This window comes from Telopea speciosissima, chromosome 5, assembly GCF_018873765.1.
Source record: "Telopea speciosissima isolate NSW1024214 ecotype Mountain lineage chromosome 5, Tspe_v1, whole genome shotgun sequence".
Taxonomy (NCBI): domain Eukaryota; kingdom Viridiplantae; phylum Streptophyta; class Magnoliopsida; order Proteales; family Proteaceae; genus Telopea; species Telopea speciosissima.
In genome coordinates, this window is record NC_057920.1 from 57,705,840 (window position 1) to 57,733,663 (window position 27,824).

At 40.0% G+C, this 27,824-nt stretch overlaps 1 long non-coding RNA gene across 1 annotated transcript; it reads right to left on the minus strand.

Moving 5' to 3' along the window:
• Nucleotides 1–12,521: 12,521 nt before the first annotated feature.
• On the minus strand, nucleotides 12,522–27,824 carry LOC122662422. Its single transcript, XR_006333019.1, has 3 exons — nucleotides 27,688–27,824; nucleotides 23,798–23,803; nucleotides 12,522–12,532 (listed from the first exon to the last, which is right to left on the minus strand). It is a non-coding gene; the product is annotated as an uncharacterized LOC122662422 (long non-coding RNA).

Sequence of the window (27,824 nt, forward strand, 5' to 3'; positions counted from 1 at the left end):
CTTTGCTATTGTCCCCAAATGTCACCATTCCTCCATTGTACTTGTTTAGCTTGGTGAATAGATTGGGGTTAGCTGTCATATGCTTGGAGCATCCACTATCAATATACCATTCAATTGTTTTCTTGCTCTTCAAGCATGCTTACAAAAGCAATCAATTATATGTTGGTCCCCATAATCTCATGGGTCCATTGAGGTTAGGATCGATCATACCTTTAGGTATCCAAGCTCTTCTAGAATTTTAATTTTGTGTTGTAGGTGTGATAGATGTAGGTTTTTTATGTCCATATGATCTTTGGGTTCTTCTTGGCCCTTGAAATTCATAGTGTCTATATGGAACATAGTAATTTTGTGATGTGTAAGACTTATTGTTGATATAGGCTCTTTGGTGATCATGGGGCCTAGTGTATGTGTTTGGTCTATAGTGATTTTAAGGTCTTTGGGGTGCATATGGCATATATAAAGTATTTTGCCTATATGGTTAAAATGACTTAGGCTTGGGATATTGCCTTTGTGGCCTTTGGGGCACAAATTCTCTTTGAGGTTTGTTGGTCCTCTTTTGAAAAGTATAGTAGAATGCATGATGCTTCCTTTTTGTATCCGGTTCTTTATATATCACCTTACCATCAATATAGGCACCGATACAAGTTTCATGCCCGAGTAAATGATATTTTTCACATACAATGGGATGTGAGGTTTGGCCTTGGTTTGATTTTCTCCATTTTGGAGTTCTCATCTTTCCCTTTCCTTTGGCTTGATGTGGTCTTTTACCATCATAGCCTAGACCTTCTTTATTTTGAGGTCCCTTTTGTGGGTTTCCTCATAATGTATCTAAGGTCTTTTGACCCTTAGTAAAGGTGTGCAATGTGGAGGTTAGATTCTTATTTTCTTCTTCTAGGTTGTGTGCATGTGAAGTCAACTCATCAATTTTGTATAGAAGATTGGCTACTTCTTTTTCTAAGGCCTTTTTAGAAGCTTCCTCTTGGAAACTTACATTATAAAGTTCTTCAAAGGCCTCTTGAAGTTCTTCATATTCTAAATCATCATTGCAAACTGACAAAGAGCTATGATAGGGAGAGTTTACCTCGTCATCATCATTGTTGTGAGCCATTAGTGCCAAGTTGACGGTCTCTTCATCGGATTCATTATTTTCTTCTTCACTATCACTTGAATCCCATGATATCTCAGCGGTGCAAGCCTTTTTCTTTTTACTTTCCTTTCCTTTTAGCTTGGGGCACTCGGTTTTGAAGTGTCCGGACTTTCTACATTCATCACACACAATGTCCTTGTTAGTATTGAAAGGTTTTTCCTTTGTGTATGTTTTACCTTTGTTTTCTTTTGATGGTTATCCTTTGTAGAATCTTCCTCCTCTCTTTCTTAGGAATTTTTGAAACTTTCTTATGATTAGAGAGATTTCTTTCTCTAAATCCTCTTCATCGCTTTCTTCTTCTTCGGATTTACAAGAGGTCTTGAGTGCGATGGACTTTCTCCTTGGTTCTTTTACTTCTATGATTTTATGATCTTCAAGGAGTTCAACTTCATGGGTTTGTAGAATCCCATCAATTCATCCATGTGTAGGACCTCTAGATCTTTTGCTTGTTTGATGGCGGTCACCATTGGTCTCCACTTGGAGGGTAATGATCTCAAGATCTTCCTTACATTATCCGCTTTGGTGTATTCCTTTCCTAAGCTTTTCAACTTGTTAACAATGTTAGTAAACCTAGTAAACATGTTAGAAACACTTTCATCATCAAGCATTTTAAACAATTCATATTCATGAATAAGCTTGTCAATTTTGAGTTGTTTAACTTGTGATGTTCCTTCATAGGTAATCACAAGAGTATCAAACATCTCCTTAGCTGTGTTACACATACTAGTTCTATTGAATTTCTTTTCACTAAGAGCACATTGTAGGAATGCAATAGCTTTGTAGTTTTGTTGTATGTGTGTTTTATCCGATGGTGTCCATTCGGATTTCTCCTTAGGTGCAATTTTTCCTCCAACTTCTTTTGTGATTTGGAAGAGACCTTCCTCAATCACAATCCATACATCAATATCATGAGCACACACATAATTTTTGAACCTACACTTTCAGTAGACAAATCCTTCACCATCAAAGTATGGTGGCCTAGAAGTGTTGAGCCCCTCAATTTGGTGTGTAGATGATGATGATGCCATGGATCATTTTTAGCACAATATAAAGACAAATATGGTCTTAGTTTTGAGCTCCAGCTCTGATACCAATTGTTGGGTAACCTAGAGAGGGGTGAATAGGTTACCACTAGTGGATTTTGCCTATTTTTCGATTGGTTGCACACTTATATTAAATATAAAAAGCAAAAGTAAATGAGGCACAAGATTTATAGTGGTTCGGCTAACTTAGCCTACATCCACTCCTCTCAACCTTGAGAGAATTTCACTAGTATTTCTCTTTCAATACAGTAGGTGGAAAAATGACACATTTACAACTCTTTTTAATAGGATAAGAGGATCCTTACAATCTTAGTTCCAGGACAAGAGTATCCTTTCAATCTCTTAAGGATGAGAGGGTCATTGTACTAATCTAACTACGGTCTAGATTAATACAATAATGCTTTATCAAATCAAAAGCATAAACAAGTAAATACAATAGAAGTTTGGTATAAATACCTATCAAAGAGTAGTGACATTTTTACCCTTTGAGTGATGGTGCTCAATGATATGAATGAGAGTGATGCACCTTGAGTCTCCTAGGTGATTCTCCTTGATGGCATGAGTTGGAGAGAGTGGAGAGTTAAGAGCTTGGTAAGATCTCTTTGAAGAGCTTGAATTGAATAATTTAGCTCAATGACAAATTTTCACTTTTGTACTTTCACAAATGTACTATGCACTTTTTCTATTAAAAGTTGTATTTTATTCCTTGTTTGGATGTGTTTTATAAAGCCAAAAGTTGGAGTTTGTTTGTTCTCCAACGGATATAAAACTGTCATATTTTTAGACTGTCGATCGACCTATAAAGGTTGTCAGTCGACCATAAAAAACTAGCCGTTGAAAAACTAGCCGTTAAGGCCAAGTTTGGGGCTGTCGGTCGATTATCGGTCGACCTATGGATCGACCTACAAGTGTCGATCGACCTATGGATCGACCTACAAGTGTCGGTCGACCTATAATTCTATCGGTTGCAATCGACAGGCTACTGGAAACAGGTGTGTGTTTTTTATATTCTGTAGGTCGGCCAACAGACAGTTGCCCTATTTTTTATTGTCTGTCAAGGGGATTTTTGGTCCAGCTTGCTTGGGACTTCATAGGTTTTTGTCCAACACTTTAATGGCCATGTTTCTTGAGTCTAGGGCATGGGAATGAGTTCCTCCTAGGGTCTCTTACATGTGAATGCAATGTGTGTGCAATGTGATATGCACATGTAAAGAAATGTGTTCTAATGCACTTGAATCTTCTTGGAGAGCCTTTATCTTGTTAATTATTGGCTTCCTTTAAAAGATGTTCTTCAATCTTCAAATTTCTTCTTTTCCTTAACTCTTCTGTTGTGAGCTCCGTTGATCAAGTCTTTCCTGGATGCTTGATGCTTCCAACATCTGACTATGAAGTTTGCTTAAAGATTGGAATATTAGTATTAATCTTAATGTTTGTTATCATCAAAATCAGTTTATGGAGGAATGTGTTTTCCAACAGCTTCCTCATCATTTCCAATGGTCATAACCAATGACAACATTGTATCTCCTACCATTCCACCACTAGCCAGTCCAACAACCAACAATCAAATAACAATACCCACTTTACTTCCACCATCATCACCAACACTCAATGAGCCATCAATCTCCACCGATTCTCTCATTCCCACAGTCTCTTTACCAACACCCACTGAGCCATCTATCTCTATCGAATCTCTCATTCCCACAGTCCCTTATCCAACACTGAATCACCCAACCACAGTCCCTCAACCAACAGTTGCTACCCATCCTATGGTGACTCGATCACGAATTGGGACAACCAAACCAATCACCAAACTAAACCTAATGGCCACTAAATACCCAATTCCCACATCCTATTTATCAATATTACCAACCACTGATGAGGAACCCACTTCATTTACTACAGCAAATAAAGACCCCAAGTGGAGGGCAGCAATGAGTGAGGAGTTTAACGCCCTTCTCCAAAATGGAACTTGGCAGTTGGTTCCACCACATCCATCTATGAACTTGGTAGGAAATAAATGGGTGTATCATGTAAAGCGACACGCGGATGGATCCGTCTCTAGATATAAAGTGTGCCTTGTCACCAAAGGGTTCCACCAACGAGAAGGAATTGACTATTTTGATACGTTTAGTCCTGTTGTGAAGCCCACTACAATGCGGACTGTCCTATCGATAGCCGTATCCCGTGGATGGGTGCTTCGCCAATTAGATATCCAAAATACGTTCCTCAATGGCAATTTGGAGGAACAAGTATTTATGTCACAGCCGCAAGGGTTCATTGATCCAGCCTATCCAAATTATGTCTGCCATCTCAAACGGGCACTATACGGCCTGAAACAAGCACCAAGAGCGTGGTCCAATAGGCTCGGCTCCTTCTTAATATCTCTTGGCTTCAAGTCATGCCAGTCTGACACTGCACTATTTGTTCGAAATTGGGATCAGCAGTTGGTATACATCCTAGTCTATGTTGAAGATATCATCGTCACTGGGTCAAGCTCTTCAATGGTGCAACACCTAATCTCTAAACTAGGTGAAGAATTTGCAATGAAGGACCTCGGACATTTAAATTTCTTTCTTGGTGTTGAGGTGAACAAAACGCCAACAGGCTTGCACCTATCTCAAACCAAGTACACCTTGGACATTCTCCGAAGGACAAATGTGATTGCGGCTAAGCCAATGCCGACTCCAAGCTCAACCACATCCTTAACTAGAGATGAAGGGTCAGCATTTGAAGATGTCACCCAATATCGCAGCGTCGTAGGAGCACTGCCGTATTTAACACTCACAAGGCCCGATATCACATTCTCAGTAAACAAGGTTTGCCAGTACATGCACAATCCAACCCTGGATCATTGGGCAGCAGTAAAGCGTATACTACGCTATCTCAAGGATACTATAGAATTTGGACTTCAAATTCAGAAGTCACCATCCATGCAACTCAGTGCCTTCACCGATGCCGATTGGGCTGGATGTCCTCAAGATCGGCGTTCTACAAGAGGATATTGCATTTACCTTGGAGCCAATCTGATATCGTGGAGCTCAAAGAAGCAACACACAGTTGCACGGTCATCCACTGAATCATAATATAAAGGACTAGCTAACACAGCGGCAGAAATCATGCGGATACGTCAGCTTCTCAGTGATCTTGAAGTCACGACCCCTGCACCACTGCTATACTGCGACAATATTGGCGCAACTTATCTCCCGGCAAACCCGTTATTCCATGCACGCACAAAACATATAGAAATTGACTATCATTTTGTGCGTGAACAGGTAGCTGTTCATCAACTATGCATTCGGTTTGTACCAAGCTGTGATCAGATAGCCAATATTTTTACAAAGGGCCTCTCAGGGGTAAGGTATCGTAATCTGCGAACCAAGCTCACCATGTGTAGCCGCCCGCTTCGCTTGAGGGGGAGTGTAACGGATAATGGAAATTCAAATACCAATTTGAATTTTAAAACTCCATCCAACAACTCACCGTTATCACATGTGGATCAAGTTCAAAGAGTCCCAAGCATAGCTAAGGATGTTCCTACTTCTTCTCCAATGTATCTGAGTTGAGATAAACTCAAACTCTTATCTGTATTTTGAAATTCAAATACAACGTGTAACCTCATAATACAATATAAATATACCACTCCAATCACAGAAGTGATATTGGAGATTTCAGCAATATCAAATCTGAGAATTCAAATCCTAACTATGAGACCTATTGTACCCAATTTGGTGTCTCACCTGGTAACTACCTCACTTGCTAATTAATTAAAAAGATAAGATTTTTTTTACATCTTTAATTAATTAATTATTTTGTATAATTTTATTTAATTTCCTCCACAAAGAGGAAAAACAATAAAGATCGAATAAGTGTAATAAGTCCCAACTCCGAGGTGACAATGTCTAGCTATCACTTGGTATCTAGACACCATACACATTTTGTATTGTTTTTGGATAATAAAGACTATTGCATGAAACAAAACATCTCTCTCCTAAAAGATGAGATTATATGAGAAAATTACATCTATCACCCTTAGAGTTTTAAACAATTATGTCTACCACTCGTAGAGTTTCAAAAATTATTTTCACATCCCTAAGAACTAACTCTATTAGTTTTTAGAGGAAATGACAATTGTGTCCTTTCCTGTATCTTGTAAGAAATAACCCACTCCATCCCGCCCCTTGCATCCCCGGTGACCACCTGCTGCTCCGTCCCGTCCAAAGTGTGTACCTGGCCGCGCCGTTCTCTCTCTCTCTCTCTCTCTCTCTCTCTCCTAGTAGCCTCCCGTTACATCAAGCCGGCAGACCTTAGAGATTTTCAAATGGGGAGACCTCAGAGATTTTCACAGATCCCTTTAGAGACCGCCGTTGCAAGGGATTTCAAAATTAAAAAATTGAGAGGACAAAAAAGCCCGAGAAATATCAGGGCTTGCCCTTAATGGAAGGGCTCTGTTTCTGTTTGGTCTACTTTCAATAACCCAACGGACACAATTATTCCGACCCAAAATTTCAGTACTGGGATGCGAAATAGAGAAACATAGCTGAAGATTAAATGCAATCATTAGATAGATGGATGGATAGAGAGAGAGAGATTTGACATTTCTTTGACTACAGAATTTCATTTGTTTTGCAAGAACAGCCAGAATTGATTCGGTTTCTTATTTTCTATCACAACACAGCAGCCAAAATCAACAGCCTGCTTTAGCACATCAATGGTCTCTGTTTCTGATAATTATTCATTTTCTGCTTTATTCTTCAATTATTAAATTTCTTCTCCTTTATCCCTGGAGAAAGAAAAAACAACGAGAAAACAAAAATAGTCACCAATAGAACAGGTGTTGGGGGTGAGGCTGGATTGCAAGTGTGGAGGTGAAGCGGTCGATTGAGATGAAGAACGGGGGTTGGGGATGGGGCTGGGTTGCAAGGGTGGAGGTGGGGCGATGGATTGGGATGAAGAACAAGGATGAGGGGAGTGGGTTGGGTTGCAAGGGTGGAGGTGGGGCGATGGAATGGGATGAAGAACAGTGGTAGGGGTTGGGGGTGGGGTTGCAACAAATGGGGGTAAAGATGTAAAATCACCTTCACTAAGGGTATTATGGGTGTTTACTTAATATATGGGCAATGACATCGTCACTTAACTGATCTCTTAACGGTAGGAATACGTTTGGAAGAATCTTTCAAAATGCAAGGGAGATTTTATAAAATAGATGAAACTCTAGGGGTGATAGACATAAATTTTCTTAAAAAATATAAGGGGAAATATCATCCCCTCCTCTCTAAGTATCCTCAACATCTACTCAATATCTAAGTTTTGAAAAATGATAATGCCCTCCCTGACTTTTTAAAGATTCTACCAACTGTACCCTAAATGACTAATTCTGTTAAACAAAAACATATAAAAAGACAAAATTACCCAAGTCATCTTTAGACAAAATTACCCAACCGTACTCCTCTACTTCCATTCATACTTCCATCTTACTTATCGCCACGTGTGAAAGTAGTCATCCAACGTTTCAAAATGAAAGTATTCAAAAAATTTCAAATATTTGTACAAACCTTTATGAGACCATTCGTGACTTGAACCCCTAAACTGCCCAACCCAACCGGTTCAAAGGTTACTCAAACCATCCCCAAACCCCAAACCCATATTCTCTCAAATCCCTAAACTATACGAAACAGAGAACCCCATCTTCTTTCTCCTTCTTCTTCTTCTTCATCCCAAAAACTCATCTGCTCCGCTCCGCTCCGCAACTCTCTTTTGCTTTTCTTCCCGAAGTTAGAGAAGGCTTGCAATCGTTCAACGATCTCTTCGGCCATGGAGATCTAAAGCCATCTGCTACGCTCCGCTACTCCCTTCTTCTTCTCTTCCAGAAATCTCAGAGCACACTAGGTTCTCTGTTGCAGGAAGACGACATCAACAAGTAATTTTTTAGTTTAAAATTTTAATATTAATTTTTGTAAGGCCTCCCACCCACCATCGGTCCACCACCACACACGACAGTACGATACAGAAACCTTCGACCTTCAAGCTTCAACAGCATTTGTGAAAAAAAAATATTTAACAAATAAAATAGTTTCCGTTGATTGGGGAACTCTTTCAGTCAAACAGGGCTTTGATTCTTCTTTTGTGTTGTTTTAACTTGACTTTGTGAATCCATTTGAGCTGGTTGTATCGTCTATGGATCTGGTTGCTCTGTTTTGTGTGAATGATGCAATGTTTTATCTTTGAAATTAAACATAATGCTACTATTTGTTGTTTCAATGTTCTTTTTATCTTTTCCACTTGCAATATAAGGTAACTGCAGAACGAGTGTGGTGTATCTATCTTAGTTTAGGGCTTTTGTGTTCATGTCAAGCAAAAAAAATTTGTGTAAAGAAACTCTGAAATAAATCGTTTAGGATTTCATTTTTAGAGAAATTTTTTGTAGAGAAATTCTGCTGTATAAATCGCTTGATGCGATTCTGATTTTAAAATCTCTGCCATGACTCCCTAATTCGTCTTCTGCTCAAGATGCCATTGATATAGTGAGGTATGCTCTTTCCTTGGGTATGTTAAGGAAAGATTGATTTTGTAACAAGGCAGCAGATGATTTGGCTGAGCTGAAGATAGAGAATACAGAATAGGCCAATAGGGTTGAACCATTAGAAGCCATTGGAAGAATAGATTATGCAAACTCTTTTATACAGATTATTTGCCCAAAAAAATTATACAGATTATATATATTTTCAAATTCATCTTTGGAATTTGAAACATAGTGGTCTACATTCCATATTATTCGGTCCTTGTCAAGCCACTGTTTATGAGAGATTAGCAGAAAACCCTCAATAAAGGATTTAAACTACTGTTTGTAAGCCTATGTTGTGGGATTTAGTGTGGTCACCTTCATCAGTTAGCCATTCCAACATCTTTCAATTGTTCTAAACAAATAGAGGAACCACATTACTTAAACAAAATTGAATAATTTTTACTACTACTATCTCTCTCCTCCAGCAGAGGGTTATTGTGTTTAATTTTTTGGGTTTCATTTTAATTCTTTCATTCATTTCAAGTAGATAGAATCTGGCATGTGGTTGTGTAGGTTAGTCTTTAGCTCAAAAAGGGAGAGCGCCTGGGTAAATACCAGGAGATGGCGGTTTGACTCCGCCAAGACTATTGGTTAAGAAAATCTGTGGAAATTGTTGATGGAAACTTTAACACAAAATTAACTAAAACTTAAGAGTAGAACTAGAAGTAGAACTAGAAGTAGAACAAAAGCTAGGAAGCTAAACAAGATAGAGATAGACTAATGATAGCAAAACAGAAATTGAAATTGAGAGGAAAAGCATGCGCAGGTTTAACTAATCTATATAGTTGATGGAAAGAAGAATAAAACAGAGATGTCAATGTTTAGAACAGATTGGTATTATATAACCAAGAGCCATGCTACCCTATTTGTATTGATTTCCTTTTGAGGAGCACACCCCTATTTGTACTGATTTCTTATTCTCCCTTTTGAAGAGCACACCCCTATTAGTTGCATGACTCTTGGTGGATTCGAACCACCATCTCCTTAGTAAATCCAAAGTGCTCTTCCATTTTTAAGCTAAAGAGTCACCTACCTACACAAGCTATATTGTTTCATGCCATTTTTACCCCAAATGGAAAATACATAACATTCTTTCAAACAATGCACCCACATGAAAAATCCCAAATGTAACATACATAAATGCCAAATCTCCTTCCTATTATTGTGTATTTTCTTTTCTTCCCTCCTCCTATTTCTGTACCTCTCTATCTCTGCAATTTTTTTTTTCCTGTGAGTGGGTGTAAATGGAGATGGCCAGGTGCAAAACTGCTTCAGTTGAAGAGAGATCACATCATAAAATGGACAATAGGACCATCTATAAGGTCTTGCACCTCCTGTATAATAAGACAAGCAGCTATGACTATTTGGAATTCTAGGAAACAGAACAAGAAGTCCGTATTAACGACAAAAAAATAAGCACAGGCATACAAAAGAGAGAGAGAGAGAGAGAATCACAAGCACATAGGCATAAACAAAAATACAATCAACCTTGTTTTAAGACAATCCAGTGCATTGCAATCTCTACAAAACTTATGCCCAAAACAAAGCAGTCTTGTTTTAAGACACTCCATAAGGTATCTCCAGGGAATATTGGCATGACAATCAACAGAACACTACTACTCATTTGGCACACATGATTCCAGGGCTGACCTGCAGTTTGAGAGTTAAAAACACTGCCTATTTGGATTGAATTCTGCTCTAGGTTTTCCACAATCTGCAGCCAGGGATTGTATGTAGCCTATGGTGATCTAATGAGAATGGTTCAAGCAAATTAGGACCAGTGGGTAACCCACATCCATTCATTATTTTGTTCTACAGCTTCAACATGGCGAAAAATGGTGGACTCCAAACCAAACTGCATAAAGCTCTTTTCTGCTGCACTTGTTAGATCCAAAGGGAAACAATTACATTTAGAAGCTTAGTTCTCATCGTACCTCGACATAGAGCCAATTAACATAAAAACATTTTCGGGTTTCAGACTAAATAACGAAGGAAGGTTCGCACTACAAATGCATTAGACGTTATGGCTGTCTCGCGAGAATGAGAACAAAATAACATCTGCAGATCTCTATTGATCCATTGCAGGAGCCACACAGGATCTTCCTTTAAGATCAACTAAATCAAGACAACTGATAGAAGTGAACGCTTATAAGCCTAGTTTGATGGAGGCTATATAGCAGGATCATGTACAGCCAGGCTTTGTGGACCGGTGGTGGGTGAATCGGCCTTACAAAAATTAATATTAAAATTTTAAACTAAAAAATTACCTGTTGATGTCGCCTTCCTGCAACAGAGAACCTGGTGTGCTCTGAAATTTCTGGAAGAGAAGAAGAAGGGAGTAGCGGAGCGTAGCAGATGGCTTTAGATCTCCATGGCCGAAGAGGTTGTTGAACGTTTGCAAGGCTTCTCTGAAACTTCGGGAAGAAAAGCAAACGAGAGTTGAGGAGCGGAGCAGATGAGTTTTTGGGAGGAAGAAGAAGAAGAAGGGGAGAAAGAAGATGGGGTTCTCTGTTTCGAATTGATAGGGATTTGAGAGAATATGGGTTTGGGGATGGTTTAAGTAACCTTTGAACCGGTTGAGTTGGGCAGTTTAGGGGTTCAAGTCACGGTTCAATGGTCTCTTAAGGGTTTGTGCAAAAATTTGAAATTTTTTGAATACTTTCATTTTGAAACGTTTGATGACTGCTTTGACACATGGCGATCTGTGAGCGCTCAGAAGTAAGATGGAAGTACGAATGGAAATAGAGGAGAACGGTTGGATAATTTTGTCTAAAGATGACTTGGGTAAATTCATCTTTTTATATGTCTTTTTTAACAGAATTAGTCACTTAGGATACACTTGATAGAATCTTTAAAAAGTAGGGGTGGGCATTATCATTTTTTAAAACTCAGGTATTGAGTTAATATTAAAGATACTTAGAAGGGAGGGGATGATATTTTCCCAAAATATAAAATAAGAAAAAACAAGATATAAAGATTGGGCATCCCCAGTTTAGTAAAATCACAAAACTGCTAGGGGATTCCCATCTTCGGGGTTGCAATCAGCAGTGATCCCCAAAAATTAAACAAATTAAACCGAGTTGAAGAACCTAAATCTAGGCTTTTCTTGAGCATCAATCATCAACTCGTCTTTATATGCGAAGGGAAGTCATTCAAGGTGGAAGACGCCCCACTCTTAGCAGCCTCTTTAACAAGATATTCGACAATCGGATTAGCTTCCCTGTAATAATGAGATATTTTCCACAAGATTGAAGATAAATAGCGTTGTATTAAAATCCAATCTTGAAGAACAAACCAAGGAAGCACTATAACTTGAACTGAGATCACCACCGTCGCTAAATCTGATTCCATCCAAAGCTTTTGTACCCCCATTTCCTTAGCTTTCTAAATGTCATACATAAGGACCAAATTTATGCTTCAAAATTTGTCCTCAGACAAAGGAAAGTTCTTGAAACAATAAACAACTCTTCCTCAATGATTTCTTAGAACACCTCTTACACCAATACACCCTAATTTTTAGGATTTCCAAGAGAACAAGGATTCAGATCATCTACGGCTTCCATGGTAGCAGCCATCGTCCTGCCTTGTTTTCTGGATAGGACACGTGTAAAGCAATATATCTAATGGCTACTATTGAATTTTTCTAAATTTCTTTGTTAAAAGCGGTTGAGAGAAGCAACCCAAGCTGGACCGGTCAGACAAACCAAACCCGACCTGGCCCAACTCGGTTTGCACTAACAAAACCCTAAGATTTTCAAAACCCAGCTCATCGTCTTCTTCCTCTGCTCTCTGTGGCTCTGCTTCCTCCCTCTCCGTGAACCTTTGGAACTTCAAATCGTTTTGGTTTTCTAACATAAACCCTAACCCTTCCTCTCTCTTTCTTACCAAACCCTCTCCCCTCACCGCTCCTCTCAGCTCTCACGGCGACGGTAGTGTGTGTTCGCAGGCAACGGCGAGAGCTACGCCGATGGTACACAACCTACTGCTGCTCTCATCTACACACCCTGCACGTTTATTGTTGCTTTCAACTCATGTGAAAAAACAGCCTCAAATCCGCCTGGTAGGATGATCGGAATCTGAAGTTGCAGCAGAGTCGGCGGGTTTGACGGTGGGAGAGAATGGGTTTGATGATTGTGAAATAAAGGAAATGAGAAAAAAACAAAAAAAAACAAAAAAAAAAAGAAGACATTAGTAGAAGAAGAAGTGCAGCAGTCGTTCATCCATTTTTGTTGTTGACATTCCTTTTCCCCAAAATGGGTGCTCCTCCCTTGTGGACTCCAGGAACTTGATCAGGGATTAATAAATGAATCATATTGGAAAGATGTAGTCCATTTATCAAATTTATATTTACTTGACTGAGTTCTATCGACTTGAAAACTTACAGGTTGCCACCTCTTCAATTCATATCAAAATCCTATTTGCAAATGGTGATGTGCAATTAATCCAACCATTTGAAAAATAAGAAATGGTTTGAGTTGGCCACATAAAACAAGGAGAATCTCATATTAGACTTTAGATCAAGGAGGAAGGCATAATACTGCCTGCAAGTTGCAATTAGATTTTAGTAAAACTTATGATCTGTAGCTTCATTGTCAGGATCACTTAAAATCATACAAACAGAGCACTACTAATACAAACAGAGCACTTTAAAACTATTTAATTTGGGAAAGCAAGAATTCAAGCAACATCTCCCAACCTCATAATCATTTTCAAAGCCTAAAACCTATTCCCCCACTTATGATTCTTCTTCATAACCTTTCCCAGCCTTAAGAAAAGGTCCCTGAATAACAGATCTCTTTCCAAAGAAATGGCTGCATTTACACCAACAGCTTTTCAAGCCTTATTTATCATAAATTGCATGCATCCTCAAGAGCTCTTCTGATATACCCAATACGAATCATAATGGCAAAAACAATGGCGATTTAAATATTCAGAAAGAATGAGATGTTGGTGATAACAACATCTCTTAAAATGTTAAAACTGCAAAATCTTTCGGTCCTAAAGCATTCTAAAAGAAACTTCTATACCCTACACCCTACTGGATACTAAAACTCTAACAAAACCAAACCAACAATAATTCCTTTTGGCATCCCATTGACTGAGCCATGTTTTCCTTGATCCCTACGTCTGATTGATCTTCATCCCTCACAGAAACAATCACAAAAGCTTTTAGTATAAAGCTTGGTTGAGTTGAGCCATTAGAAGGAGACAAAAGCATAGACCAAAGAGCGAGGAATATGTTAATAGCACTTGAAATCTTGTGGAGTTCACAAGCAACTGATTTTAAATACATTAAGGTACAAATAAAATATTTCAAATTACATAGGAATTTTAACAGGGGAGGGGGGAGCACCCATTTCGGGAAAAAGGAATTTTATCAACAAATATGGAAGCTGATGTTAGAATTTTAGTTCTAATAAAATTCTATATGGACATAATTAAATCCCTAAACCAGGCTAATTAGGGTTTTGGTCTAATAAAATGGGGTCATTAAGTTACATTAGAAGTCCAATGTGGACTGGCTTAGTGTGGGCCAGATAGATTCCTATTGGGACTGTGATGAGTCAGACCCTATAGGGATTACTATATAAGGAGAGCTAGGTCCCCCCTCTACCCAACACAACTTATTATTCTCAATTGCTATTGAGGAGTGCATTCTAGAAAGAGAGGGAGATATTCAGTGTTCGTCGTCCCTGCGCATTCGGTATTCTCATCAGGCCAGTTACTTTGGGAATAGAGGGGAAACACCTAGATCTTTGTTCTTTATTTTCCGCTGCAATCATCATCACTATGGATGCGAAAGAAAGGTCAGTGGTTCTATCCCTATTTTCTATTATTTATTTGATTGTGTTCTTGAACGCCCCATGGAGATCTTGGCTTTTGGGATTTTATCCCTATTCGGATCGATTTATTCCAACATGTGGTATCAGAGCCTCCATAGATCCGTTCTTGAACCTATATGGATTCAAAATAATAGAACATAGTAAGGGAATCGAAAATTTTTCGATTCGAATCAAGGTTTTTAGGGTTTTTTCCAGTTTTCCAAAAACCCGTACGGACACTGGCATTCTGCTGATTTTTTTAGCCGGCGAAAACAGAATCTGATCACATGGGGGCGTAGAGCTCGCAAAATCAGAGTTTTCGGTGGGTGGATCACCGTCGACGGCTGCCGGACGCGCTCTCACGCACCGGCGGCAGCCGCGGGTGATCTTCACTCGCCGGCAGATGTAAAAAAAAAAAAAAAAAAAGAGAATCTGGGTTTTGCTATCGTGCGCCTGATTCTATGTACAGGCGATGCTAACGTGCGCCGCTCGGGTCGGGTCAACCCGATTTCTGACCCGAAAACCCGACCCGTTGACCCGCCTACTGACCCGATTTGGTCTGACCCGAACCCGGTTGGACCGGGTCTGAACCGGTTCGATCGGACCGGGGGTTGAACCAAATTGATTTGGTTTGACTTTCGGACCGGTTTGACCAGTACAGTCAACCAGATTTTGACTTGAACTTTGACCGGCTTTCGGGGCTACGAGACTCCGTTTGGGGTCCCGTTTTTGCGTTGGCTCTGTTTTCGTGCTCTACACGGTGGTGCCATCTGTTTTGATCAGATATGAATATTTTAAATATTTTTGGTATTCTTTTGATGCATGCCCTTTATGTAATTTATCGGTTTGTTCTATTGGGAACCGAACCAATTTCTGAATTGCTGGAATACCTACCTTGATGAACAGTATTATTATTATTTTTGTGTTAATTTTAAGACATTTAAAGCCCCTTGTCATAAAGTATAAAATAACACAATTTGTTTAAGGATGTAAGTAATTTTGGAATATCCCAAGAGAGGGTTCCATGGGTTCGACAGGATGCAGCCGCCAAAGCGACCTTCCTTGTTGGATTTGTGAAACACCGGTCTCATACAGTTGTGGGGTGTCCTTCAACTCTAATGTGTGGTCATACACCCAAAGGTGGTGGTCATGTATTGGTACTTGAAGGGTACATATACAGTATGCTTGTGAATAGGTTGACCCTAGAATTCGCACACCCAAAGGTGGTGGATTTTGAAAGTTGAGTCGTATTCCCATGGCCACTTGGTATGTAGGGATTTTTACAATTGCATATTGAGAATTCAGCCCAAAGGTGATTTCACAATGATGTGTGTAAAATTCTCGTTAGCTTATAAAGTTTTCAAGCTGTACTTGCATCATTTTAATTATTATACTGTTCATTGTTTAAATTTTAGTCACCTTCTCTGTCAATAATAACATGGTTACTATTGAGCTCCTCACTGGGTCAAACTTTAAGAAGTGGAAAGAGGACATTATGTTTGCTATGGAAATGGCAGATGTGCACACGTCCCTTGTTATGGACACACCAATGGAACTAACTGCTGATAGTACTGAGGATGAAAAGTCTGTGCATGCTGCATGGCAAAAGAGTAATCGACTCAGTATACTGTCCATAAAGAGGTCGATACCGGAACACCTAAAAAGTGGTCTGCCTGAGAAATGTACTGCCAGGGAATTGCTAGATGCAATTTCCAAGAGATACAAAGTTTCATCGAATGCTGAGATTGGGACACTTCTGCAAGGGTTATTTAATATGGAGTATGATGGTTCTGGGGGTGTTAGGGATTACATTATTAGGATGGTTGATTACCAAACTAAACTCAAGGCCTTAGACATTCCTCTTCCAGATGCCCTAATTGTCCATCAAGCCTTAAATACCCTACCTTCTGAATTTGGCATCATAAAAACCAACTACATTTCCCAAGATGGAGTCTGGAGCATTAATGACCTAATTTCTAGGGTTGTGTCTGAGGAAGAGAAACTGAAGAAAGAGAAAAAGCCTACTGCCCTGTTTACTTCCAAAGCCCGTAAGAGTAAAAAGTCTAAAAACCATACTCATAAGTCTGCCAATAAACAGTCCGATCAGACTAACAATTTGGGACCCAAGAAAGACTCTTTGAAGAAAGAGAGTGATCGCTGCTTCTTTTGCAAGAAGAAGGGTCACATGAAGAAGGACTGCGACAAATATAAGGCTTGGTTACTCAAGCCCAAGCAGCCATCAAGTAATAATTCTTTGGCTTTTGTTTGTGAATCCAATCTATCAGAAGCCCCATCCAGTTCTTAGTGGCTAGATAGCGGTGCAACTAACCATGTTGCTTTTACCATACAGGGGTTCATAAACCGGAGGAGGCCAAACAAGGATGAATCAAGGCTGGTCGTAGGAAATGATGGACATTCTGACGTAGAGTTCGTGGGAGATGTCATTTTATTATTAGATTCTGGTTTTAAATTGACTTTAAAGAACACTTTTTATGTACCGTCCTTTAGGCGGAATTTGATTTCGGTTTCAGTTTTGGACATTAGTGGTTTCTATTTTGAAATAAAGAATACTATGGTTAATTTATTTTTTAATTCAACTAAAGTTGGTTCCTGCTTTATGTCCAACGGATTATACAGATTGTGTTTGTCTCCCACTGATATCTACGTCTCCTGTAATGTTGAAAGTGTTGTTTCTAAAAGACCCTTACCTAAAGAACGGTCTTTCACATTGTGGCATAAGCGGCTAGGTCATATTTCTAAGGCAAGAGTGGAAAGGCTGATAAAGTCTGACATCCTGCCTACTCTCGAAAGTGATCTAGAAACTTGTGTAGACTGTTGTAAGGGAAAGATGACCAAAATAAAGAAGAAAAGCTGCATCCGTAGTTCGACTGTTTGAGGTCATTCACACGACATCGATGGTCCCTATTCATCACATTGTGTAAAAATTTTTATTTCATCACTTTTACAGCGACTATTCCCGATATGGATACTGTACTTAATTAAAGAAAAGATCTGAATCTCTTGACAAATTCAAGATTTTTAGGACTGAAGTTGAGAAATAGTTAGGGAAAGTTATTAAAATTGTTAGATCTGATCGTGGGGGTGAGTATTATGGCAGACATGGCGATGCTGGACAGCTTAAGGGCTCGTTTGCCAAATACCTTGAGGACTCTGGAATAGTTAGTCAGTTTACTATGCCAGGAAGTCCTGAACAAAATGGGGTCGCCGAAAGGCGTAACCGTACCCTTATGGACATGGTGAGGAGTATGGTTAGTAGGACAAATTTACCTAAGTTCTTATGGGGTGAAGCCTTGAAAATTGCTCTTTATATCCTTAATCGTGTACCTACTAAAGCCGCTCCTCTTACACCTTTTGAGTTATGGACCGGCCGTAAACCCAGTTTAAACCATCTTAGAGTTTGGGGGTGCCCTGCAGAAGTGAAGTTGTATAATCCAACTTTAAACAAGTTGGATCCCAAGACTACTCGTTGCTACTTTGTCAGCTACTCAGATCATTCGAAGGGATATAAATTTTATAATCCCTGCGGAGGCACTAGGATTGTGGAGTCACAGACAGCGAAGTTTCTGGAATTTGATGTGGCCGAAAAGAATGACTGTTCTCAGACTGTTCAAGATAGTCACATGGTTGGTACATCGGTACCCATTCTTCTACCTATTCAGACTGATGTGGGGCATACTGTGCCATTGGTTACACCTGCTGGAGTTCAGGAGCCTGATATTGATACCGTCCCCGACATTCATGTAGCACCTGATGAGATTCCTCTTATTCAGGATGCGGTTGAGGATCCTATCATTGATGCAGTTCCAGCTGAGATTCCTCAGATTCAGGTTGAGGCAGTAGTGGCACCATTACGGAGATCCACCAGGGAGAGAAGGTCAGCTATATCACCTATCTATGAGGTCTATCTGGGAGAACATGACTATGATATTGGTTGTGTGGTCGATCCAGTTACTTATTCAGGCGCTGTTTCTAGTCCTCAGTCAGATTTGTGGATAGATGCGATGAGAGATGAAATGCAATCAATGAAACATAATGATGTTTGGGAGCTTGTTGATTTACCTAAAGGTTGTAAGCCCATTGGTTGCAAATGGGTGTATAAAACCAAAAGAGATTCCAAAGGAAAAGTTGAGAGGTTTAAAGCCAGGCTGGTAACCAAGGGATTCACTCAGAGAGAGGGAGTAGACTACAATGGGACCTTTTCTCCAGTCTCCTCGAAGGATTCCTTCAGGGTGATCATGGCATTGGTAGCTCATTTTGATATGGAGCTGCATCAGATGGATGTTAAAACCGCCTTTCTCAATGGCAATCTTGATGAGGAAGTATATATGATTCAGCCTGAGGGTTTTGCAGTGGATGATTCAGATCATCTTGTGTGTAGACTCAAGAAGTCTATCTACGGTCTCAAACAAGCTTCTAGGCAGTGGTATCTGAAATTTGACAGTGTTGTGACTTCGTTTGGTTTTATGGAAAACAAAGTAGATCAGTGTATATATCACAAGGTCAGTGGGAGCAAATTCTATTTTCTCATTCTGTATGTGGATGACATCCTGCTTGCAAGTAGTGACCTAGGGATGTTGCATAATACAAAGCAACTTTTATTTAGGGAATTTAACATGAAGGACCTTGGTGAGGCCTTTTTTATTCTTGGGATTGAGATCCATAGGGATCGTTCTCGCCGTTTATTAAGTCTTTCTCAGAGGGCTTATGTTGATCGTGTTCTGGAGAGGTTCAGTATGCTGGATTGCAAACCTGGGAATGTTCCTATTCTCAAGGGTGACAAACTGAGTTCGACACAGTGCCCGAAAAATAAAGCTGAGAGGGATGAAATGAAGAAGGTGCCTTATGCTAGCGCACTTGGTAGTATCATGTATGCTCAGGTCTGTACCAGACCGGATATTGCTTTTGTGACGGGACTTCTTGGCAGGTATCAGTCAGATCCTGGTCTTAGTCACTGGGTTGCTGCTAAGAAAGTATTGAGGTACTTGAAGGGGACAAGAGATTATATGCTGACTTACAGACACGTTCCTGAACTCAAGCTAGTGGGGTATACAGACTCTGACTTTGCTGGCTGTGAGGATGACAGGAAATCCACATCAGGTTATGTTTTCTTGATGGCAGGAGGGGCAGTATCATGGAAGAGTAAAAAGCAGACATTGGTGACCACTTCGACTATGCAGGCAGAGTTTGTGGCATGCTATGGGGCTACTACTCAGGCTATTTGGCTCAGAAATCTCATAAAGGAGTTGACTATTGTAGATTTTGTGGATAGACCCATCCGATATCTGTGATAATACTCTGCTGTGTTGGTTATAAACAACAATAAAGGACTTAGAGGGTCTAAACACATGGAGGTCAAGTATTTGACCATAAAGGAGAGAGTAAAGGAAGGTGACATTACAGTGGAGCATATTAGTACAGATGATATGGTTGCAGATCCCCTAACCAAAGGTCTTCGCCCTTGTGTTTTTGAGAGACATGTCATGGGCATGAGCTTAGTTGCATCATGGGATGTGGTTAGTTAGTGGGAGTTTGTTTTATTTTGCTTCATTTCAATTTAAAGTTTCTTTTCATCTGTATTTTTACCTTATGATAAACTTTGATTTATATACATATCAGGTGTCATTGCATGCAGTTTCTTTTAAACACATGAGTGTTTTATTTATTGACATGATGTATATATTTCTGATTTTAAAGTCTTAAGGAATGTGTTAACCTTAAGCAAGGCTGGGGCATTAAGTTGTTAGCCTAAAGATATGTCTTGTAACACATAAAGTATAACTCGAGTTATTTCTGATGAGACATACAGATTCGTTAGAATCACGAAGTTTATTTCTCTAGTGAGCCTGTGCCACTTAAAGAAGAGAAATTTTGGACTGATAAACGGATACTACATAAGGAATCACTGCGTGACTATTATCTCGTTGCCACACTACCACATTGCATCCATGTTAGTAGAGTTGAGGGCTCTCGTGACCATGGAAGGCTCTGTGTCGCTTGATCATAGATGCAGTTACCGCCATAATTTGGTGTCTAAAACTCTATGGGATAGGATTGACTTTCTAATATGACCTCTAGACCAATTTATTTTAAAAATTGTGCACATAAATTTTCCTTAAAGAGTTGTTAGCCTGTGATTTGTTTTGGTCAAAAATGTTTTTAAATCCTTTTAAAAATAAGGAATTTAATGTAAGTCCAAGTGGGAGAATGTTAGAATTTTAGTTCTAATAAAATTCTATATGGACATAATTAAATCCCTAAACCAGGCTAATTAGGGTTTTGGTCTAATAAAGTGGGGTCATTAAGTTATATTAGAAGTCCAATGTGGACTGGCTTAGTGTGGGCCAGATAGATTCCTATTGGGACTGTGATGAGTCAGACCCTATAGGGATTACAATATAAGGAGAGCTAGGTCCCCCCTCTACCCAACACAACTTATTATTCTCAATTGCTATTGAGGAGTGCATTCTAGAAAGAGAGGGAGATATTCAGTGTTCGTCGTCCCTGCGCATTCGGTATTCTCATCAGGCCAGTTACTTTGGGAATAGAGGGGAAGCACCTAGATCTTTGTTCTTTATTTTCCGCTGCAATCATCATCACTATGGATGCGAAACAAGGTCAGTGGTTCTATCCCTATTTTCTATTATTTATTTGATTGTGTTCTTGAACGCCCTATGGAGATCTTGGCTTTTGGGATTTTATCCCTATTCGGATCGATTTATTCCAACAGCTGAGACAATGTTGCCGGAATCTCAGGGCCATGGACGAACGACTGCTGCACTTCTTCTTCTACTTCTTCTACTAATCTCTCCTTTCTTTCTTTTTTTTCTCATTTCCTTTCATCTCACGATCATCAAACCCATTCTCTCCCACCAACAAACCCGCCGGCTCTGCTGCAACTTCAAATTCCGATGATCCTACCAGGCGGATTTGAGGCCGTTTCTTCACCTGAGTCGAAAGATGCAACAACGAAGGTGTAGTGTGAGTAGATGAGAGCAGCAGCAAGTTGTGTACCGTCGTCGTCGCCGGCGCCTACGAACACACACTACCGGCGCCGTGAGAGCTGAGAAGAGCGGTGAGGGGAAGGGTTTGGTAAGAGAGAGAGAGAGAGAGAGAGAGAGAGAGGGAGGGAGGGTTAGGGCTTATGTTAGAAAATCAAAACGACTTGAAATTCCAACGGTTCACGGAGAGGGAGGAAGCAGAGCCACAGAGAGGAGAGGAAGAAGACGCTGAGCTGGGTTTTGAAACTCTTAGGGTTTTGTTAGTGCAAACCGAACTGGGCCAGGTCTGGTTTGGTTTGTCTGACCGGTCCAGCTTGGGTTGTCTCTCTCAACCGCTTTCTGGGCAGGACGATGGCTGCTACTATAGAGGCCCTAGAAGATCTGAATCCAGAGAACAACCCTCAACATTTAACTTAGCCAAGCCAATTTTTTTGGGTTACACCAGAAAATTTTCAGAATAGAGGATGGTTCTCCAAGCATCCTAGAGGACCACATCCCTTGCAACTCCACCACCTAAAAACATCCATCACGGATACTAGATTCAACTCGTTAGAACAATCCGAGTTAAGGTTACGACTTAATTCAGATTTATTCTCAATTGAAAAATACCCAACCACCAATCCTTCCAAAAATTAATCTTTTTGTCATTTCTTACAATCCATCTATCCTTTTTTGAGAAAAAATCTCACATCCTTCTCACACTAGATCAGGATCATGTTGGGTCAGGGTGAGTCCGATCGGGACATTTGAATTGGAATCGATGGAGACTGATCTCATACCTGATTACGAGTTATTAAACTTTGATTCTGATGGGAGATAGTTCTATGCAATTTGCTTCGTTAGTCTTTTCTGGTTTTGTCTACAAGCAGAGGATTTTGAGGAGAAGAAAGAGACCCCTTGATTTGAACCATGGATATGGAACAAAAAAAAAAAAAAAATTTTGGTAAATGATATGCAACAAAACAAGATTATTTTGTTCTCTTAATTTGGAACCTCTCCCTATCATGTCCTTTCATCAACCATTGTCAACACATGAGAAAGCATAGCATTAGTTGTATGAATTGTGACTGGTTGCATTACATGGGAATGCCTCAGGGCAGCATATAAACCTTACGAAAAGCAAAGCTTTCTTGGATCGGATGGCGGCTGCTAGAAAGGAAAGGCTTTTGTCTGTGCTACAAATTCCTACCTGCAACTTTCCTACAAGGTACTTGGGAGTGGAACTGATCAAGGGCCGGGTTTCTAAAGCCAATGTTCTCCCCCTACTTGATCACTTCAAGAAAAAACTTTCCTCTTGGAAGGGTCGCCTTCTTTCTATGGCAGGGCGAGTGGAGTTAGTGAGATCAATGTTGGGAAGCATTCCAATCCACAACATGTTTGTTTACTATTGGCCAGCGAGTGCAATTGATAGTATGGAGAGATGGATGCAGAACTTTATTTGGTCAGGGGAATCGGAGAAGAGCAAAGCCATCACAGTTAGGTGGGATGCTCTTTGTAAGCCAAAGCTTGAAGGAGGTATGGGAATAAGGCAGCTCAGGGAGGTGAATTTAGCTCTCTTAGCCAAATTTGCCTTGTCGATCAGAACTGGGAGGTCAAGCTTAATAGATTTTCTTCGGGGAAGATTGGTCAACAAGGATGGTTCGCTGAAGACCAATGTGAACTCTTCTACTTTGTTAACAGGTCTAAGGAAAGTGTGGGGGTTCGTTCAAGTGGTAGAACGTTGGGTGGTTGGTAATGGAGACTCCATTCGGTTTTGGTATGATACATGGATGGAAAACCAAAGCATCGAAAAACAACTCCTACCCGCTAAAATTCCTAGCGACCTCACAGCAATGGTGTCGGATTTTATAGAGGAGGACAGATGGGTGTTCCCACATGTGGAAGGTCTATTGCTTCAAGGCATCGTTAATCAGATTCAAAGTCTAGGAATTATTCCATCAAGAAGGGAGGATACACGTGTTTGGGCTCACTCCAAATCAGGCACCTTCACAGTTCGGTCAGCATGGGGGGAGTTGAGACACAAGGCAGCCAAACCGGAATGGACTTGGGCTATTTGATTAAAGCAACTTCACCCTCGCAGCTCATTGTTTGGCTGGAGGTTAGTACACAAGGCCCTACCCACAGATGAGAATGTCTGTCGCAGAGCGATTCATTTGGTGTCCAGATGTGAGCTTTGTTGGGCTGAAGAAGATTCAAGTAATCACATCTTCCTCAATTGCAATTTTTCCCACCAGGTCTGGAATGAGTTGTTAAACATCTTCAATGAAGATTGGGTTGGCTTCCCCTCTATTGAGCTTTTGTTCTCGTGGTGGCGTAGGAAGGCAAAAGTAGTTCGGGTGGCTGATATTTGGAAGCCTCTTCTTGTTACTATATGTCAACAGATATGGCTTGAACGTAACCACAGAAGGTATGACAGTAGGCGGAGTACCCAAAGGCAAGTCGTTCGGAGGTGTATTAATGCGATTTCGGACGGGTCCACCACCAAGAGCGTTCAAGTTAATTCAGTAAATGACCTCATGCTGGCCAGGTTATTTAAAGTAACTACAGCTACGCCTAATCTGAAAAAGGTCATTGAGGTGCGTTGGACACCTCCTCCGATGGGATGGTGGAAATTGAACATCAATGGGTCTTCTGTGGGGAACCCAGGCAATTCAGGTGCAGGGGGATTTGTAGGAATCTCTTGGAGATAGCTAAAAGGTACTTCTCCATTTTTTGAGGTGTAGGAACGGACTACCAAGCTGAGATGGCAGCTTTCTTCATAGGTATTAAAGAGGCACAAGAACTTCAGCTAGAGAGGCTTTGGGTGGAATGTGATTCAGCCACAGTGGTTACTGGTGTTCTAACGTCTAACCTCCCTTGGGAGTTTCTAAAACATTGGTGGGCTACAGGAGTTTACCTTAGAACCATTCAGTGGCGTATTACGCACTGCTATAGAGAAGGAAATGTACCTACAGACGCTCTAGCAACACGGGCAGCGAGATCCAACACCTCGGAGAAGTGAAATGAATCACCAAGCTTCATTGCCCATCCAGTTAGTTGGGAAGCGTCGGGCAGACCACACTATCGCTTCTGTTAATGATTTGTGAGTCTGAGGCCATTTGTATTTAGTTTCTCTGTCTGAGTAGTCTCTTGTACATTTTTATTACATGTAATACATACTTGCTGACCTTTTAGCAAAAAAATTGGTTGCATTACAATGACCGTAGGAAAAATCAGCTGGAAGCAACAAATGATTATAATAACTTATTTTTTCCCTATTCATTTAAATAACTTAGCAAAATACCACCAAAAAAATAAAAAAGAATCTGTCAATAGCCTAGACCATTAAAAAGAAAAATCACTAGAGACTGGGGATCAAAAAGCACAAGAAACTTTGAATATGAACCCATTAGTATACTTTCTTCTAAATATACAGTAAAATCCTTGTGTTTTTTTTTTTTTTGGTAAACAAAACCCATGTGTAAATACTGTAAAATCTCTCCCTTTAAACGAACGATGCAAAGGGCAACCTTCCAATGTGTATTTCGGTTGACTTATGAATTGGTTACAATCGATACTGACAAAAAAAGTAATATCAGGCCGTGTGATGGTAAGCTATAATAGTCGGCCCACTAGATGCCTGTATTTAGCGAGATCCTGTAAGAGAAGACCATCATCAGGTTGAAGTTCGAGATTCTGCTTGAGGAAATCACAATGATGTCTGCCAAGAGTTGCAATATTAGCATGAATATACAATGCATATTGCATTGAAAGAGATAGATCGAGGCCTTGTTCAGAATGGGCGACCTCAATCTAAGAAAATATTTCAATGTGCCTAGATCTTTGATATGTAATCTGCTGGAGTGTAGAATTAAATTTCTTTAAAATGGTGAAAGAAGAAGGCTCATCACCTATGATGATAATGTCATCGATATAAACAAGGACAGCCATAAAGGATGAACCACAACATGAGGTAAATAGAGAATAATCTGCCTTCGATTGAGGGAAACCAACATCAATGAGAGCCGAAGAGAATTTTGCAAACCAATTACGAGAGGCTTTGTTTATGGCCATATAGTGATTTGTTACGTTGACAGATCATGGGCTCTCCTTGTTTTGTTAACTCAGGAATAATTTTTATATAAGCTTCTTCATCTAGGTCATCATGAAGAAAGGCATTATGAACATCAATCAGGTGTAATTAAGTCCCGAACAATTACAATGGCTAAGATAAAACACACCGTAACAACAATATGGACAAAAGTCTCATCTTAATCCAAGCCCTCCATCTGAGTAAAGCCTTTAGCAACGAGTCTAGTTTTGTAACACTAAATGGACCCATCCAATCTATTTTTTATTTTGTAAACCCATTTACAACCAATAGGACGCTTGCCAGGAGGTAAATTGTGAGAGTCCATGTATTGTTTTGCTCTATTTATAGCCTGAATTTCAGCTGCTTTTGCTTCCTTGCACTTTGGATATTTGTTAGACATCGTAAAAGAAGTCGGCTCATGTTTAGTGGAAATAAATGAGATAAAAGCACGATATGTGGGTCTAAATAGAGTATAAGAAATGTAATTAGAAATGGGAAATTGTATACTGAGTTGTGTAGAACCTCCCATGGAAGAAAGACTTGGCTCTCCTCCAACCATGGCTGGAGCTCAAGGATCTAGCCCAGCAAAAACTGGGGGATGTCATTTCATAAGGGGGGGGGGGGGGGCTGTGAAATAACCTAAACACCCCTGATTTTGCTGGGCTGGATCCTCCAACTCCCACCACGGCTGGAGGAGAGCCGAATGCGAATAAGAATCCTGGGATTGGGTGTATAAGTCTACAGTGTTAGTCTCTAAGATGTGATGGAACTTGATGGGGTATATTGGAATGCCTGAGTATGGGCTGTTCATGGCTGGTTATTGGGCAGGTTCAATAAAAACTAAGACTGACTCGAAACTGATTTTTTCATCATTTCTTAAATCTAGGCGAGTCTTCATGATTCCTAACCATGTTTCTTGTGTTTTTTAAGTTGAGTCGAGTGACTCTTCCTAGCCAAAACCTTGTTTTCCAAGTATGGTAGATTCAGGAATACATGGAAATCTATTGTTTTAATAATTATACTTAGAATATATACATAGAAATTAACCATTTAAATACTTTTCATGCCTTATTATTGAGGTAGATAACAAGCATTAATAATAAATAGTGGCATTTAACTTGCCACAGAAACCCATTAGTCGTCAAAATGGAAGAATTTCGATGTTGAATTGTTCAATCTAAGTAATGGGATTTTCTTATTGACAGCCTTAAAGTGTCAGTTAGTTTGCAACCTTAATTTTTCTTGCCCTTTTTATAAAACAATCATTTCACATGTGTATTTCAAAAATTTGAAAGACAATGATAGTTTTTTAATAACGATATAATGATAAATTCAAACTAGTTGCCTCAGCTACTACGTTAGTACCTCCATATTGTTTGTTAATCCAACATGGGGTGGGTCAATACTGTATACAACTAGACTAAATTTAGACCGGAAAGACACTACTCCTGCCAGATCTGTTCTAGCCATCCATACTGACGTATGGTAGATTGTAGAAATCAATTAATTAGCTCTTCCCATTTCCCACACGCACTAACCATTAATACACTATAAATACTCCCATTCCCTTGCAATATTTTCTCATCCCAGATTCTCAGTTTTCACAATTTCATATTTTCTTAGTCAGTCTTTAATTCTAAGATGGGTATGGGTACTCCCAAAAATGGTAACCCTTACAATTAGGAAAAACCTCCTATTAACCATCATCACTATGGGTGGAATTTTAGGTGGGCTGATGCCAGAAACCGTCGTTGCTCAGACTTGTGGTTGTGCATCAGGACTTTGTTGTAGTCAGTATGGGTTTTGTGGAACTGGCGATGCTTACTGCGGCACTGGATGCCAAGCAGGTGCTTGCTATTCGACTACTCCAACTTGTAATTGTGCATCAAGACTTTATTGTAGCCAATATGGGTATTGTGGAACCGGAGACGCCTATTGCGGCACTGGATGCCAAGCGGGGCCTTGCTATTCGAGTACTCCAAGTACTCCAACTCCAACTCCAAGTGGCGGGTCATCGTCAACTGTGGCTAATATAGTTACACAATCATTCTTTGATGGGATAATCAATCAGGCGTCCTCAAGCTGTGCCGGCAAGAACTTCTATACGCGTGATGCATTCCTCACAGCACTTGGTTCGTATCCTAGCTTTGGCACCACCG